Below are 19,553 nucleotides of genomic sequence, written 5' to 3'. Positions count from 1 at the left end.
TAAATAAAATAAAATGAAATGAAAATGAAATGGACGTGGCTCTTCAAGCCGTAGCATCTTGGCTTAGGCTGAGTCGGCTGAAGTTGAATCCGACGAAGACGGAGGTTCTCTATCTGAGCTTGGGTGGCCTAAGGGGAGGTGTCCAGCTGCCGGCTCTTGACGGGGTGCCATTGATATCGGCCCCTAAGGTCAAGAGCTTGGGCGTGCTCCTTGAGTCCTCCCTTACAATGGAGGCTCAGGTAGCAGCCACTATTAGATCCGCCTTCTTTCATCTTCGGCGGGTGCAGCAGTTGGCTCCTTTTCTGGAGCACAATGACTTAGCAATGCTGATCCATGCTACGGTCACCTCAAGAATAGACCACTGTAATGCCCTCTAGATGGGACTACCCTTGACGTTGACTCAGAAACTACAGCTAGTGCAGAATGCTGTGGCATGGCTGTTAATGAGGCTCCCCCGATGGGAGCACATTCAGCCAGTGCTGAAAGAGCTGCCCTGGCTACCTATTATGTTCCGAGTCCATTTCAAGGTGTTGGTATTGACACCTTTAAAGCCCTTTATGGTCAGGGACCTGTTTATCTGTGGGACCGCCTTTCCCCATATATCCCCCAGAGAGCACTGCGTTCAGGGACAAAAAAATCTGCTGTCTACCCCTGGGCCAAAAAAGGCCAGGTTGCATTTGACACGAGCCAGGGCCTTCTCGGTGGCAGCATCAGAGTTATAGAATGCTCTCCCAGAGGCCATAAGGGCCCTGCGGGATCTTCCTACATTCCGCAGGGCCTGTAAGACCGAACTGTTTCAACAGGCCTTCGAAGCTTAAACCGAGAGAGAGCTGCCACCTGACATCAGTTAAGAGTATCCAACCGTCTGAAAAGCAGAACCGCCAGCATAGTAATGGTACAGCACTGTGAAATAGTTTTTAAATTTTAATTGTATTAATATTTTATAGATTTTATTGACTTACTGTTTTAAATGAAAGTTGTGAGCCACCCTGAGTCCGCTTGCGGAGAGGGAGGGATAGAAGTGTAATGTAAATAAATAAATAAACATGATTTGCTTTTCTTTACCAAGTTTTCCCCATTAAAATGAATGCATTTTAAATGCTGATTTATGCCAACTGGGTATAAGTGGTGTATAATTTATATCGTAAATAAAGTATTATAATTTGTAATTAGCCAGTTTGGTGTAGTGGTTAGGTGCGCAAACTCTTATCTAGGAGAACCAGTTTGATTCCCCACACCTCCACTTGCAGCTGCTGGAATGGCCATGGGCCAGCCATAGCTCTCTGTCCTCGAAAGGGGAGCTGCCATTAGGGTTGCCAAGTCTAATTAAAGAAAAATCTGGGGACTTTGGGGGTGGAGCCAGGATACATTGGGGGTGGAGCCAGGAACAAGGATGTGACAAGCATAACTGAACTCCAAGGGAGTTCTGGCCATCACATTTAAAGGGACAGCACGCTTTTTTAAATGCCTTTCTTCCATAGGAAATAATTAAGGATAGGGGCACCATCTTTTGGGGCTCATAGAATTTGACCCTCTGGTCCAATCGTTTTGAAACTTGGGGGGTATTTTGGGGAGAGGCACTAGATGCTATACCAAAAATCTGGTGCCTCTACCTCAAAAAATAGCCCCCCCAGAGCCCCCAATACCCACGGATCAATTCCCTATTATTCCCTATGGGAATCGTTCTCCATAGGGAATAATACAGTGCCTAGTAGACATTTCCCTCCCCCCATGCTTTCTAAAGGGGGGGAGGGCCTCCATATCAGGGAATCCCCCCTCCCTGCCCCCTTCCTCTCTCTCACACACAAATACTTACTTGGTCTTCTTCCAGCAGAACTTTGCTTACTGTGAAAACGAAAGCAAGGCTGCAAAGGAAAAGAAAGGGAGGGGCCGTTCTCCATGGAAACTGTTACTGACCCTTTCCCATGAAGCCCTTCCTGTTTCCTGTGCAGCCTTAAAGGGACACACATTTTAAAAATGGATCAGAAGCTCTACAACAACATGATGCCTACAGGTATGTTCTCTCTCCCCCCCGCCCCCCTCCTGCTTCCAGACTTTTTGAGAGCGGGGGAGGAAGCTGCAAATTCAGGGGTCCCCTGCCAGGGCGGGGGGTTGGGAAGCCTAGCTGCCATAAGAGCTCTCTCAGCCCCACCTACCCCACAGGGTGTCTGTTGTGGGGAGGGGGAGGTAAAGGAGATTGTGACCGCTCTGAGATTCAGAGTATAGGGTGTGATATAAATCCAATTTCTTCTTCTTCTTCTTCTTTGCAAAAATATTGCAAAATTGTATTAAATGCATCAGTGACAAATAAATTGGAAATACCAGCAACAAAAGCAGGCGAAATAAAATAGCTCATAATGAAATATAGGAGAACAAAGCATCAACAAAGAACACATTTGTACGCAACTGGCTCTTACCAAATGCAGATAGGTTCAAACCGAGAAATTGATGCACCAATTCTTCTAATCAACAGTAAACAAGGGCTAGAATTACAGAGAACCATTGCTGCCTAATTGAACAAACACTGGATTTACAATCCAATGGCTGAGGATGGTTACTATTTTTTCTTGAATTTTAACCTTCCAAAGGCAGTTAGGACTTTCATCCCTTTCATCCACTGTCACTTAGGTAAAATGATTACTAGAAATTAACCACTTAGGTTTAATCCAGTAAGGCTGAACTAAGCTTCACATCTATTTTCCTGCAATAAAATTAAAGAACAAAAATACGGAATGATGCCAAGGCTAAAAAAATCCCCCTAGTTTATTGATTTCTATCTCAAACTACCAATTGACTTAAATAGGGCAATGATTTCACCCCAGATTCTTCAGTTCCTATGACACAGATTTAAATGGAGTGTAATGAAATGGGAAACAGTACAGACTTAACCCCTCCTCATTACATTGTTGAGATTGTAATCTCACAGTCATTTCTGCAATGCTGTAGGGAAAGAAACACGATAAAGGTATTATCCTTCAGAGGCCTCAGAGGAGTCTTTTAAATAGAATTGACTCATGCCTGTTGATCTCGTTTTCCCATAAAGCTCCACAGCTCAATCTCACAAAACTGCTGTATTTACTAGAATTGATATTTGTTATCAAGTCTAGAGGGTAGAACGTATAAAAGTCACAGTCCATGTGGCTCAGCTCTTCTAAACTGGGATTCTTACATCCTCAATTGCAATATCCTCTAGGATTTATGTACGTGATGATGGTGTGTATGGGAAAGCAGCTAGCACTGTACCTTAGAAGGATATAATACAAATATAAAGGGATGAATAATTAACAAATTGCCACTTCTGATTTTTTTTAAAATTTGGGATATCAGATGAGTATTTTTAGCTGTGCTGCATTTTTAAAATGTGAATGTTTGTTGCCTTCTGCTGAGGAGAGACTATTCACCCATCTAGCTCAGTACTGACAACACACTGCCAGAAGCTTTGTAAGGCCCCAAAAGGAACTGGAAAGTGGTAGTGGACAAGGATAAACTGGTAGGAACAGAAAGGAAGCAGGGCTGACATCTAGAAGTGCAGCTACAGACCAAGTTTTGATAATATCATAGAAGCTAACCAAGGAAATGACTGACAGCATTTAATGGAATGTTAGAAATGAAGAACCAATAATTAAATGAATTTGCTGCTGCATGTTCAACCCAAGAAATAAAATAGGAATCATAGAAACTAAGAACATACAGTTAAGGAAGAAAACTCACCAGTGCCCTAGTTTGAACTTTTCTGTGCCTGGGACCAGGGGTCATTCTGTAGAAAAATAGGTGGTGGAGCTCATTAGCATAACTCATTAGCTTATGCCACCCCTCCCCCAGCCAAAAGCAACTTGATGCAAGAAAGGAGAACCCCAGGTGAGCGAAGCCTGCTTCCCTGGGGCTCTCCTTCCCCACCCCCCAGTCAAAAGGCCAGCAAACCACCCACCGCCCAAAATCACATAAGAAGCTGAGAAAGCAAGGCATGGGCTTCTCCAGGGGTTAATGAGTGCTGCTGGGGGCGTGGCAAAGTTCCTGGTGGCTGGCTGGCTGCCCACTCTCCTAATCCAAGGAATGTTATGCAGCTGCACCTACTATTCAATGGACAATATAGATGGGGAGGAAGAGGGGAAAACATCAGAATGGTTGAGGAGCTGTGCTCCTGTGAGCTCCTGCTGAATCTGAGGCCTGCCTGGGATTCACAAAACATGGAAATAGATGAGCTGCAAGCACATTATGAAAAGATGTGAGATCAGACTCATGCAACAGGAACAGGGGGATTCAGAATTATGACCTCACTGGCTTCAAAGGTAGAACCACAGGCAGCTGACCAAGAATGCTGGGGACAAGAAGCACAAGCTGAGCACCAGGAGCAGTACCATGGTGAGGAGAAAGCCAAGGATCATAACCATGGGTGATTGTTTCCCATTGTTGAATGATCTTAGCCCATCATCTTTCTGTTCCTCTCAGTAAGTGTACAATGAAAGTCAGGAAGCATGTCATTCTTGACCTCTATTCATGCACACTAGTAGAAGGCAGCAGAAAAGATGGTACCTTTATAGGAACTTGTGACCCAACAACTGAGATCCTGTGAACCACCAGAAGGTATGAACTGATGGGCTTGAGAAAACAGCAGTAGTAGATATAAAACCAATGACAGAAGATGGGAACATGTTCCCAAATGCATTAGGGCACCCCTACAATGGTGAGGACACAAGAATAAATTTTCTGAAGTTTGAATAATGGCATTCATTATCTGCTGTGCCACCATTATTTCTAAATACACTGTCTACACTACACCAAATACACTACTGTTGAATCCTTTTCTACTTAGTTATGCATACACGTGCATATAAAAACAACGTTATCTCTAAACTAAGATACAGAACAGAACACTGTTTTGCCACCAAAACAGCCATTCTACAGACATTCCATCTGTCAAAATTAATACACATGGTGGCATGAGTGTGCAGACCCCACTTAGGGTTGCCAGGTCTTACCTGCTGCCTGCAGGGGAAGCCTATCATGCATGTGGCACAATGACATTGCCCAGAAGTGACATCTTTGTGCTGGGCATGTTGCACATGGGACACTCTAGCATTTGGGTAAAAACTCTATGGTGCCATTGAGTTTACCCAAACACTAGAGCATCTCACACATGACATGCCCAGTGTGATGACATCACTTCTGGGTGACATCATCATGCTGGGCACATCAAAGTTTTTCCATGGTGGCAGTTTGGAGACCCCCAAACTGGGGGGAAACCCACTCCCAGCGGGAGGCTGGGAACCCTAGCCCCACTCCTGCCTACATGCAACCCCTAGCTCATGAACACCGAGAATGCTTTCTTAATGCTTCCAGACATTGAGCTGGAGCTTGTGTATATATGCTTTAAGTGCATAGACTTAATGCTCATAGCATGGCAACTGCCAGCGTACTTATTCCCACTCTTCCTCTACACATGTTAATTTCAATGCACATAACGCTGTCAGTCGAGAGCTAGTGATTATATTTTTCAATAAGGATTAAAGGCAGCTCTCACTAAAGTATAAATACTGCTATTTGTGGGATTTTATCTTTTTAATTGCTCAGGATTTTTAAAAAATACACTCCCCTTTGAAGAAAAGGTTTTACTTTGAAGTTACAAAGGTCAACTTTTTGATAAGTCTGAATTTAGCTCTGTAAGAAATAACCACAGGAAATAGAACTTGTTCTGTCAATTCTTGAAAGAAGCTTGAGTTGCTGGGGTAATGTAATATATTCAATAGTGTCTTCTGAAGAAGAACCCAGCACCTACTAGCAGGATTTCAGTATTTAGGAAAAAGCACGAGAAGAGAGGTGGAGAGGTACAACAGAAACATCATGCATACTCTAATTTCTTTGTTTCTTATGTGGGCACTGACATAATAAAAGTAATTGTATGGGATAGATGGGATTGCAATTACAAACAGATACAAGTATTTTACTGCATATGAAGACAAGCAAGTGTGAAATGTCTATATAACACAGAAGACTACAGAACAGCTTGCTTTGAGGCAGATCCTGACACAGGAGATATCTATATCTAGCCTTCCTCCTCACTTAAATGCTCACAGTATGACTTCATGTGGTGCAGATTATTCCATGATAAAGAACATAGCTTCAGGATGCTATGTAGGTAATTTGATCCTGTCCTACATATCTTATCTTTCCCTGCTCTGAATTTCTGTTCTCTGTACAACAGTACTAAACCCCCTGCACCCCATTGCTGGTGGTTCTTCTGAATCCTGGGACAGGGTGGAACTAAATCTATACAATATGATAATAGTCGTCACTGTGTTTTTGCTGGAAAATATCTACGCAGATACCCTTTGAATTGGCATAGTGTTTATTTTACTCTTGTATCCTAAACTAACACAATGTCTCCAATTTATAAATGTTCTCACTGCAACAGCCATGAAAAAAATCATACTTCTTTGCTGTTCAGGATGCAGTTGCTTGTACAATGGAATCAACATTCCATGGCAGATTCTGTTTTAGTTGATTTGATCTACTTGAGTGCTCTGACCTTGCTACATTCAGAATGGAGTATGATAAATAGGCACCAGTATGTTTTTCACATACATAAAACAATTTAGGGCCTGCGCTTGAAGCATGGTTTAAATCACAATCTTTGAAGCCAGTGGCCATGGGCTCTGGCACCATAGTGTGATCTCCGCCCCCCCACCCCCGTACTTACCTGTCCATAGTTCTTATGACAATCTTTAATACTCTTAATAACAACAGTTCTCACTTTTAAAAAACTGAAGTTTATCAAATATATTCCTTGGAGGACCAGTTCAACTGCTTATAAAATTTGCCATTTTGTCTATCTCCAAGCATGTTCAACAGAAATTATAATAAATGGAGGGAGGGTTGGAAAGTGCCACCAAATCACAATCAGTTTATGGCAACCTCACAGGGTTTTCAAGGCAAGAGACGTTCAGAGGTGGTTTGCCATTGCCTGCTTTAGCATCATGACTCTAGTATTCCTTGGAGGTCTCCCAACTTTCATCCAAATCCTAGCCAGGCTTACCTTCTGAGATCTGATTAGATCACGCTAGCTTGGCTATCCAAGTCAGATAAATGAATGTGTAGACCAAGAAAATATTGCTGTGGTTTCTATACAGATACTAATAATCTAAATTATCTATTCAATAACTTCAGAGCGGATGAATATAGCTAGTAGTCAGGCCTTGAGTTCAGCAGGAGCTCACAGGAGCACAGCTCCTGAACTTTTTTTGATGGCCCTCCTCCTCCCCCGCAGCTACCTTGTCCATTGAATAGTAGGTGCAGCTGCATAACAATCCCTGGATGAGGAGAGAAGGCAGCCGGCCCCAGCAGCCCTCATTAACCCCTAGAGAAGCCACCCTTCCTCAACTTCTTATGTGATTTTGGGCAGTGGGTGGTTTGCTGGCCTTTTGACTGTTGGGGGAGTAACCAAGGTGCTCACTTGGAGTCAGCCAAGGGTGCTCACTTGGAGTCAGGTTGTTGTGGGGTGGTGGTGGCATATGCTAATGAATTATGCTAATGAGCTCCACCACCTATTTTTCTACAAAATGACCCCTGGTTTTAGTCATCTTCAGTTTAACATTAATATTTCTCCAATGATTCTAAAAAAAAAAAGAATCTGGCATATGTAGGACTTTCCCATTATATTCATAGTTTCAAATTAGTGCTACTAACCAGAGTTGAGAGTCTCATAGAAATAGCTATAGTTGGTACAGGGAAATTGAGGTTCAGAGTCCTATATACCTACAAACCTTATACTGCCTGATTCAAAGATCACTCAATATATATCTATATCACCTAAACCTCACAGAGTTGTTATGATCGTAAGAAGGCATAAAACATATATGGGCCTGAGAGTTCATGAAGGTAAGGGGAGACAAATATACAATTAATGATAAATAAATATTAAGCAACACATACCCTTCCTTTTGCAAACAGGAAAATGTTAATGACTATTCCAGAAGTTACTCAATTATGTAATATGTATAATGCTTCTTACCCCTAGAGGCAAAGTTGCAAATATTCTGTTCAGGCTGACTAGGCATGCTTCAGATTGTTTGGTATGTTTCCAAGATGCATGCCTTATGAACTGTAATGCCTATAGCGATCCATGGGCATCACATGGTGATCCATGCCTCGGTCACCTCAAGAATCAATTACTGTAACACTCTATACATGGGGCTGCCCTTGACTCAGATTCGGAAGCTGCAGCTGGTGCAGAATGCTGCAGTCAAGCTACTAATGGGGCTTCCTCATCAGGAGCACATTCAGCCTGTGCTGAAAACGCTGCACTGGCTGCCTGTTGTATACCGAATCCCTTTCAAGGTCCTGGTATTAACCTTCAAAGTCCTATATGGCCTAGGATTACTTATCTGTGGGAACACCTTGCCCCACATGTTCCCCAGAGAGCACTGCGATCAAGTTCCCAAGATCTTTTGGCTGTCCCAGGGCTAAAGGAGGTTAGGCTCAACTCCACCAGAGCAAGAGTCTTCTCAGTTGCGGCTCCAATACTTTGGAACACCCTTCCAGAAGCCATCAGGGCCCTGAGGGATTTATCGCCATTCCACAGGGCCTGCAAGACTGAACTGTTTCAGATTGCATATAACATCTAATGGGAGAGGGCTGCCACTACATCTGGATCCATAGCACTTTTAGTATTAACTGTCCAGGATCTGTGCCATGAGAAAGAAAATATTATATGATCTGCCTGAAGTAGCACCATTGTTATTTATCTGATTGTTTTATTGTTTTAATATTGTTTTGTTTACTGTCTATTTTATGCTGTTGGCCACCTTGCGTCTGTATGGAATGGGCAGAATATAAATATAACATAAGAACATAAGAGAAGCCATGTTAGATCAGGCCATATATATGTGTGTGTGTGTGTGTGTGTATATATATATATATATATATATATATATATATATATACACACACACACACACACTGTGGCTAATAGCCACTGATGGACCTCTGCTCCATATTTTTATCTAAACCCTTCTTGAAGGTGGCTATGCTTGTGGCCACCACCACCTCCTGTGGCAGTGAATTCCACATGTTAATCACCCTTTGGGTGAAGAAGGACTTCCTTTTATCCGTTTTAACCTGTCTGCTCAGCAATTTCATCGAATGCCCACGAGTTCTTGTATTGTGAGAAAGGGAAAAAAGTACTTCTTTCTCTACTTTCTCCATCCCATGCATTATCTTTTAAACCTCTATCATGTCACCCCGCAGTCGACGTTTCTCCAAGCTAAAGAGTTCCAAGGGTTTCAACCTTTCTTCATAGGGAAAGTGTTCCAGCCCTTTAATCATTCTAGTTGCCCTTTTCTGGACTTTCTCCAATGCTATAATATCCTTTTTGAGGTGCGGCGACCAGAACTGCACACAGTATTCCAAATGAGAACGCACCATCGATTTATATAGGGGCATTATGATACTGGCTGATTTGTTTTCAATTTCCTTCCTAATAATTCCCAGCATGGCGTTGGCCTAGGGTTGCCAAGTCCAATTCAAGAAATATCTGGGGACTTTGGGGGTGGAGCCAGGAGACTTTGGGGGTGGAGCCAGGAGACACTGGGGGCGGAGCCAGGAACAAGGGTGTGGCAAGCATAACTGAACTCCAAGAGAGTTCTGGCCATCACATTTAAAGGGACAGCACACCTTTTTAAATGTCTTTCTTCCATAGGAAATAATGAAGGATAGGGGCACCTTCTTTTGGGGCTCATAGAATTGGACCCCCTGGTCCAATCGTTTTGAAACTTGGGGGGGTACTTTGGGAAGAGGCACTAGATACTACATTGAAAATTTGGTGTCTCTACCTCAAAAAACAGCTCCCCCAGAGCCCCCGAAACCTCCAGAACAATTCCCCATTATACCCTATGAGAATCGATCACATAGGAAATAATGAAGACGTTTCCCTCTCTCTCTCCCCCCCCCCCCCCTCTTTCTGGCCAGTCTGAAGCAGCGGATCAGCCTCTAAACTCACCATTTGCTGCCAGCTTCTTCACAGAAACACACACAGATACACCATTTTCAATAGAAGCCTTTCAAGTCAAGCCTCTGGAGGTGCAAAGGCACATGGTCCTTTGCAGGCGGGGCTCCCTCTCCCCCCTCCCCCGCCAGCCAGCTGATTGGGACCGGAAGCAGCCTGGGAAAACGGAAGAAAGGCTGCTGCGATCGGGGCTGGGTGGGAAGGGCAGGGCAAGGAAAAGGTGCTGAGATCGGGGCTGGGTGGGAAGGGCCGCCATTCCCTCCCGCTTTCCAGAGTTTTGGCTAGCGGGAGAAGAAGGCATCAAATCGGGAGTCACCAGGCAAAGCGGGGGATTTTGGGAAACCTACGTTGGCCTTTTTTATTGCAAACGCACACTGTCTTGACATTTTCAGTGAGTTATCTACCACGACCCCAAGATCTCTCTCTTGGTCAGTCTCTGCCAGTTCACACCCCATCAATTTGTATTTGTAGCTTGGCTTCTTGGCCCCAATGTGCATTACTTTGCACTTGGCCATATTGAACCGCATATGCCACGTTGACGCCCACTCACCCAGCCTCAACAGATCCCTTTGGAGTTCCTCACAATCTTCTCTGGTTCTCACCACCCTGAACAATTTAGTGTCATCCGCAAACTTGGCCAATTCACTGCTCACTCCCAACTCCAAATCATTTATGAACAAGTTAAAGAGCATGGGACCCAGTACCGAGTCCTGCGGCACCCCACTGCTTACCATCCATAAATAAATAAATAAATAAATAATACAGAGTTCTACCTTTGTTTTGTGGGTGTGAATAAATATTACAGATCCCTATATAAAGCTATAACTAATTCTCTAGTGCATGGGAATGGTGATGGCAACTGATGATGAGGACACGGAATGAAGAATCAGAAGAGTGTTTGCAAGCCTGATTGGCTTTAAATGGAGAAATAGGTGAACAGCTATCAAGAAGAGCAGTTGAAGATCTGGTAAAATGAAAGCTGCCAAGAAATGTTTCTGCAGCCATAAACTGTATGTAGCTGCATGTTTAGTGTTTTGAGTTATGTGATTGTTTATGCATAGTTCAGCTAAAGAGTGAAAAAATATTAACAGAAAAGAGGAAAGCAAGCTGTATGCCTACCAATTCAAAAAATTAGAAAGGTTTTACATGAGCAATTGAATAATAAATGAAAGAAATCCCTGGGCATGAAGACATATTAAATGGATTTTAATATACCTTTTTAACTGAGAAAGAATGTTGAGATTTCCTCTTGGATATGCTGAAATTTCAGATATTCAAAAATATCAGTGTTACTGTTCAGACTGGCCACTACAATTTGGTTCACAAAGTGAATTATTCATTTACACCTTTCTGCAAATAGTACTGAGGTATCCCTCATTATAAATATGTCCCTAAACTGTGAAACAGTGGGTTGAAGACCCTACACAAAAGGGACTTTAGATTAGATATTTTGAGGTTAGCAGCCCTTTTAACTATGAAGAACCACTTCATCTGTAGAGATACCTACCAATTCTCTAGAACAGTGGTCCCCAATCTTTTCAGCACCAGGGACCAGTTTTGCGGAAGACAATTTTTCCATGGACCGGGGGGGGGGGGGGAGTGATAGTTTCAGGATGATACAATTGTGCATTTTATTTCTATTACTTTGGTATTGTAGTTAAGTGTGCAGATTCTTATCTAGGAGAACCAGGTTTGATGTCCCACTCCTCCACTTGCAGCTGCTGGAATGGCCTTGGGTCAGCCATGGCTCTCGCAGAGTTGTCCTTGAAAGGGCAACTTCTGGGGAGAGCGCTCAGCCCCATCCACCTCACAGGGTGTTTGTTATGGGAGAGGAAGGTAAAGAAGATTGTGAGCCGCTCTGAGACTCTGAAATTCGGAGTGGAGGGCAGGATATAATCCAACGTTGTCTTATTATTATTACTATATTGTAATATATAATGAAAGAATTATACAACTCATGGTCCAGTTGCTTAACAGGCCACGGACCGGGACCAGGCCACAGACCAGGGGTTAGGGATCCCTGCTCTAGAATGTCAATTGTTACCACCGTAGGGATGCCTGGGCTCCATTGAGATGCCAGAGATCACCACCACTTAAACTTGGTAACAGGTGGCCCATTGGATACACAGTTCAAGTGGGAGATCAGGGCACCAGGCATTGGTCTGTCACCTGTTGCTATCACTTGCATGCCAACACGGGAGTCAGGGGAATGTGATTGGTTTGTAGGTTTCTGTGGCACATTTTTTTTTTGGGGGGGGGCTTTTGCCACCTGGAGAGGGGTTGCCCATAGGGCAGCAGGTTTCAGCAGGAGAACAGACCAACAGTGATTGGTGAGACAGATGTTGCTAACCTAGCCTGATGTGCACCCATCCATGCCCACAGGCTATTGGCTGGAAAGTGATTTGTGCCAAGCTGCAGCAGGTATAAATGTCAGGGGGGGAAGCCACAGATTTCTGTGGGTTGTAGTTGGTGAGTGGATTGTCTAGTTTAATAGGTTAGTGAGTGGTTTGTCAGGAACTGTGGGGAGGATGAGTGGGTCAAGAGGTGTAGTTTGGAGTGAGCAGGAGATTCTGGATCTCCTAGCAGTATGGGGAGATGATGAAATCCAAAAAGTCTCAATACTGTTGTGATGGAAACCATGACTATTACAACAATAGAACTAACAGAACAATAGCCTTCCACACAAACCATTCAGCCAGAAATCTGTGCCCCCCCCCCCCCCCCGCTGACATTTATACCTGCTGCAGCTTGGCACAAGTCACTTTCCAGCAAATATCCTGTGGGCATGGATGGGTGCACATCAGACTGAGTTAGCAACATCTGTCTCACCAATCACTGTTGGTCTGTTCTCCCGTTGAAACCTGCTGCCCTATGGGCAACCCCTCTCGAGGTGGCAACAGCCTCACCCCCCCAAAAAATGTGCCTCAGAGTCACCTACAAACCAATCTCATTCCCCTGACTCCTGTGTGGGCATGAAAGTGATAGCAACAGGTGACAGACCAATGCCTGGTGCCCTGATCTCCCGCTTGAACTGTGTATCCAATGGGGCACCTGTTACCAAGTTTCAGTGGCGGCGATCTCTGGCATCTCAATGGAGCCCATGTATCCCTATGGTGGTGCTGTTGTGAGATGTCGCTATAGCAATCTTAGCTCGATGTTCCAAAAAAAAAAGCTGGAGATCGCGCGCCGGCGGGCAAAAACGGCTGGTGCTGGTGGAAGCGAGATAAAAGCGGAACAGTGTGAAATGGCTCGGTTCAATCACAGAATCCTATCGGGAAAAACACCATGTTTCTGAAAACTCCCATCCCTGTCTCAGATTACTGCAAGGCGGCACAATACCGACTCCCTTCCAGTTTTCACTGGTAAGTGTGAAAAGGTCCTATGATAATGGCAGAAAGTGAAGAAGACTTAAAAAACCTCTTTTTGAGAGTGAAAGAGGAAAATGCAAAATTAGGCATGGAACACAACATCAAAAAAAAAAAAAAAAGATCATGGCATCTGTCCCCATCACTCCTTGGCAAATAGAAGGGAAGACATAGAAGTAGTGACAGACTTCACATTCATGGGATCCAAGATCACTGCAGATGGTGACTGTAGCCATAAAATTAAAAGACGTTTGCTCCTTGGGAGGACAGCTATGGCAAACCTAGGCAGTATCATAAAAAGTAGAGACATCACCTCCCAACAAAAGTCCGTATAGTCAAAGCGATGAAGACTCTTGAGAGTCCCTTGGACTGCAAGAAGATCAAATCAGTCAGTCCTAAGGGAAATCAACCCTGACTGTTTCCTGGAAGGTCAGATGCTGAAGCTCAAATACTTTGGCCACCAAATAAAAAGGTAGCACTCACTGGAGAAGACCCTGATGCTGGGAAAGACAGAAGGCAAAAGAAGAAGGGGACGACAAAAGATGAGATGACTGGACAGCATTATTGATGTAGCTAACATGAATTTGAACAGACTTCAGAGGATGGAAGACAGGAAGACCTGGTGTCACTTGGTCCATGGGGTCACAAAGAGTCGGATTTGACTGTGCAACTGAACAACAGCAAAGACATTATGAAGAGGAATGTGTTTATGAAAGACAGGTTTCCTAACAATGAATGAGACTTAAGCACATGAAACAGTGGCCAGAGCACAATGCAGGAACTATGTATATTTTATGTATTCTGCCTGCCTACATGTATATTTTGTGTATTCTATTTATTGAACTGTTGTATTCTACTGTTCTACTATCTATTCTACTATTTTGTGTATTCAACCTATTCTACTGAGCATTCTACCTAATATATATTTTGAACTGCTGCCACTATTTTGGGCTTAATTTCTAGTGAAACATTTTCAATTCAGTCATGTTTTGTAGCATCTTATTGATAGTTATGATGCTATAATGGACTGGATGGATAACAGCAACTTTTAATGATTTCAGTCAGTTCTGTTAAATTTCCTAATATTAGCTCAGATGTAATTTATATTGTTCCCAATTATGCTTGACACCCACTGAGGAGTCTGAAATATTTTTCCTTGCATTTGCAGATAAATAACTTAGCATACAACCCTTTGTACTGGGAACAAACAATACCAGCTTGTTCTGAAACATTAGTTCCTTTGGCTTATTACCAGAAAATGAGCATAATAACCTGCCTAATATACACTGGTCCAAAGCTGCCTAGCATTTACATCTATGGAAAACATATTCTGGTGCATCAAAGTAAAAAGTGACACAATCCCTGGTGTTAACCACCCTATGAAAATTGTAAATCCTCCCTGAATATGGAGAAATGCATCTCAAAACTATCAAAAGTTCAAAGACTTTCCTAACAGATTACTTTAATGTCTGTCCTAATTTGGACACTCTGGCTGCACTGAGACATAAAGTTGGTAGCTCTGGGTTGGGAAATGCCTGGGGATTTGGGGGATGGAGCCTGAGGAGAGCAGGGTTGGGGCATAATGCAATACAACCCACCTTCCAAAGCACCCTTTTCTTCAGATGAAGATGAACTGATTTGCATTGCCTAGAGATCAGTTGTAATAGTAGATCTCCAGGCACCACCTGGAGGTTGGTAACCCTACATGAGTGAGGAAATATTAGAAGTAGTTTATTTCTGATGAGAATGAGCCAGGACAGCCTTGCATTTATGTGCTCTGTGGTTCTCATTCATTTTGTCCTTGCTCCCTTTCCCTGTGCACCAACCAAACTGTTGTTCCTGGTTTTAGATATAATCAGTGTGTTGCTTCAATTCAAATCAGACATTGTAACACATAGTGGTTTGTTTCTTGCTACATCAAAGTTTTAAACTATGGCTTAATCCTAGTTTGTATACAAGAAGCAAACCACAATTAACTACAGTGTCTGAAATAATTCATGATGGCATAAAGAAAGTCCATATAAGATAGCACAGATTGCTGCAAATCTGTTATTATACCAGAACATTTTGAACAACATCCTTTATTGTTACTGCTGCTGAAGCATCTAAAAAATCATTAATGCTGAGAAAGCATCCTAGCAACAAAACTCTATTTGCCATTTTCAAATGTGAAGATCCTACCACTTTTACACTAAATAAGTATATGTTCTCAGAGTGTTGCCAGGTAAACTTATTCATGCCTATCATTTATTTTATGAATTCATGTGCATTTAAATTCATCTTTGTGCTCTTTTATTAAATGCATGATCTAAGTGCAACCACTCAGAACAACAATGTGCCCTTGCCCATGGCAGTACTTGAATCACCAAAGACACTATCAAGTAAATGCTCTCTAGTGTTAAGAGGAACTTATTTACTGAAATATTTTTATCCCACTTTGCTCCCATGCTGAGGGCTCCAAGTCATGTATTGCACAGCCATTCAGCCCCCAACCCCTGATAAAAGTATTTGATGAGCCATAGGGATATCCTGGGCTGCACCTGGTCCTGCTGTGACCAAGTCCAAACTTATAAGTCACCTGCAAAAAGCGGAAGGGCAGATTCTCAATTTTTTTATTTGGTTGCATCAAATGCCCCCAGTTACCTCCCCTGAAAGGAGAAATAGTGGACAGGTAGAACCATTTATGTAAACATAGGTGCAACACTTTCATTTTAGAAACTCAAAAAGAATGTAAATGATTTCCAAGGCTTCCAATTTAACCAAACTATGGAAGGGACCAGGGCTTTTTTTGAGCAGGAATGTCGAGGAATGCAATTCCGGCTGTCTTGTTGTCAGGGGGTGTGGCCTAATAGGCAAATAAGTTCCGCTGGGCTTTTTCTACCAAAAAAAAAGCCCAGGAAGGGACAAATATACTAAAAAAGCCATGGTAAAAGCTAACATATATTCACATGCCTAGTGGTATACGAGATCAACACACATAGAAAGGAAATGGGAAAGCATACTGGCCAATCCTCTGTTAGGGTTGCCAGCCTCCAGGTGGGATCTGGAGATCTTCCACTTTTTCAACTCATCTGCAGCTGGCAGAGATCAGTTCCCCTGGAGAAAATGGCTGCTTTGGGTGGTGGATTCTATAGCATTGTACCATGCTGAGGCTCCTCCCCTTCCCAAACGCTGCTCTCTCCCAGATCCACCCCCAATGTTTCCAGGCATTTTCCAACACAAACTTGGCTACCCTAGCTTATACGCTGTTGCCACAAATATGTACAGCACCTATGTGCTTACAAGTTATATGCATATAGGCTTTGCCCCTCTGATCAAAAGGCACCTACACATACACAGCCTTTTTGTGCATAGAGACTGTGGCCATGTGCAGCAAAGGCACAGGCAGGGTGGGACCCTCAGTACTTGTTCCTGTATGTTGTTGACCCTTGTATATATATGTGTGTGTGTATATATACACACACGTACATGGGAACCCACAAGAAACCTATGGGAGAAGCTATCCCATTCTCCCATCTTTACTTCCTCCTCTCTCTCCAACTTCCAGTCTCTCACTCTTTCTTCCTCCTGCTGCCCCTTTTCTTACTCTTTCTGTTTCCCTCTCCACCCCATCACTATCTTTTTTTTTCTGCCTCCCCACCTCATTACTCTCTCCCTCTCTCTTTCTGCTCCCCATCACTTTCCCAAACTCCTGCCTGCTTCATCCCTCCAGCACATCGGTAGTGCTGGCGAGGTGCTTCCAGCTACCCATCTGTTCACCCCCTAAGCAGTGGAAGTGGCAGATCTCCACACCAGATCTCCAAACTATAGGGATCAACTTCCCTTATGATTGCCAGCTCCAGGTTGGGAAATTCAGGGAGATTTCAGGGTGGAGCCTTGGGATGGTGAGGTTTGGAGAGGGAAGCAACCTCAGCAGGCTATTTTAAATTTACCCTCCAAAGCAGTAATTTTTTTTTCAGAGAAACTGATCTGTCATCTGGAGAGCAGTTGTAATTCCAGGTGATCACCACCCCCACACCTGGAGGTTGGTATTGGTAGTTCCTGTGGAAAAAATTGAGGCTTTGGAGTATAGAGTCTATTGCATTATACCTGCCTGAGGTCCTCCTCACCTCAAACCCCACCATCCCCAGACTCTACCCCTCAAATCTCCAAAATTTTTCCCAACCTGGACTTGGTAACCCTATCTCCTTCCCCCACCAACAGCCAACCTATCTTTATCTGCCCCTCTGTCTTCAGCTTTCCATCTCCTCCCCTCTCCCTACGGCCTCTATCTAGGAAAACTAGTCTTTCTCCACTTGGAGACCAAAGCAGTTTACATTATTCTCTCCTTTTAATCTGCATAATACCCCTTTGAGGTAGGTTAAGCTGAAAGTATGTAACTGGTCCAAAATCATCCAATCAGATTACACAGCAGGATGGAGAAATTTATCTGGGTCTCACAGACCCTATTTTAAAGCCCTAGCTCAGGGATTGTCAAACTCATTTGTTATGAGGATTGGCTAAATGGGACTTTTTGTGGTCAAGCCATGCATATCATAAAATGTAATGCCACATAGCAGAGGTATATATTTTATAAAGGACACAGAGAATCACATTTTTTAAACTTAAATACAAACATACTTAAAACTCTTCTGGTGTTTTATTTAAAACGGAAAGGCAGGGGAATAGTGGGATTTGGCAATGCATTTTTTAAAATAAAACATCATGGAAAAAGCAAAAGGGTCACAGCAGAAGCTAAAACATAAAATGCTCTGAACCTAGGAAAAGATGAAATGGCTGGGCATTACAAACTTCTCTCCCCCTCTCCCCCAGATGTACTCAGATTGGAAATGCTGTCACTGTAATCCCCTTTTGGCTGTGGGTTCCCAGGTTAGAATACTCACTATGCCCCAGTTCTAAGGTCCACTTAGAGACAAAGCTGGCTCAAAGCATCAAACCTTTATTTGCAAGGACACAACTCCAGGAAGCTTCAGCTGGCCATAGGAATACTGGAAAGTGATACTAAGCCCCACTCCATCGCAGCACAGACAAAGTTGCAAGGAAAATGTGGAATGGATTTTCCATTAAAGTCTCTGTCTGTGTGCAGAGACCTTAATGGAAAATCCATTCCACATTTTCTTTGCAGCTTTGTAAGCCCAGAAGAGCTTCTTGTTGCAGTTGGTAAAGACAAGGCAGAAGGTGCTGGGAACTTTGGCAGCCTTGGAGCTTCAAAGGATGAGGAGAGGAGGACAAGGAGGAGGAGACAAGAGCTGCAGGCCTGATTTTAAAAGCCCTTGGTGGGACAATTCTGGCCTATGGGCCAGACATTTGACACTCCTGCCATAATGGTTAGACTGCATTAGCTTTCATAGGGTGGCTGCTGTTGTACAGTAGCAAGCAGCCAGGTCTAGTTCAGTCATGCAAGTCAGGTGTTATCAAGTCACCCAGAGAGTGCTGCTGGCCCTAGAGCTGCTAACCTACAGGTGGGACCTGGAGATATCCCAGAATTACATCTGAACTCCAGGCAACAGAGATCTGTCCCCCTGCAGAAAATGGCTGCTATGGAAGGTAGACTCTGGCAGTACATCTGGCTGAACCCTCTCCTCTTCCCAAACCCTCTTCTCAGCCTCCCCAAGAAAATCTCCAGGTATTTCCCAACCTGAAGCTGGCAACCCTGGCCAGCCTTGGCCACAATAAGTCCTCCCTCAAACACCGAAATAGGTCTGGAAAGCTTCCTACCCCCCTCTCCCTGCCTTTACTCACAGAAACTGAAGTCTGGAATGCTGTGGTTGCCTAGCAAAAGCCCCCAAGGGGATCCATTTTTTTTAATGCTATAAGCACTCCTTTTATCATTTTCATGGGTTTTTTTTTTTAAAAACCCAACAAACCTCACAGAGGTTTTTTTAAAAAAGATTTCACATTTTCCTGCAAACCTGGGGTACTTTTCAGGGTTGTGGAAAGATCTGTTTTGCTCATTCACAGCTCTAGTCACTGGATTTAAGTATCCAAAGATTTAGTCAACCTGGCTATTATAATATAAGATATTAGGCTTTACATTGGCTTTCTGACCTTTTAATTGGCTATATATTTTCCACAGAAATTGGAGATCTTTAAAACCATTGATATGTGTGTCTTCTTGAATTTATATGATGTAAAGAATTTGACCCAGCACACTCAGATATGACTGGGGGCACTGCCAGTGCCCTTTG

This window comes from Heteronotia binoei, chromosome 9 (genome assembly GCF_032191835.1).
Source record: "Heteronotia binoei isolate CCM8104 ecotype False Entrance Well chromosome 9, APGP_CSIRO_Hbin_v1, whole genome shotgun sequence".
In the NCBI taxonomy this organism is placed as follows: domain Eukaryota; kingdom Metazoa; phylum Chordata; class Lepidosauria; order Squamata; family Gekkonidae; genus Heteronotia; species Heteronotia binoei.
This window is presented reverse-complemented; position numbering follows the sequence as displayed.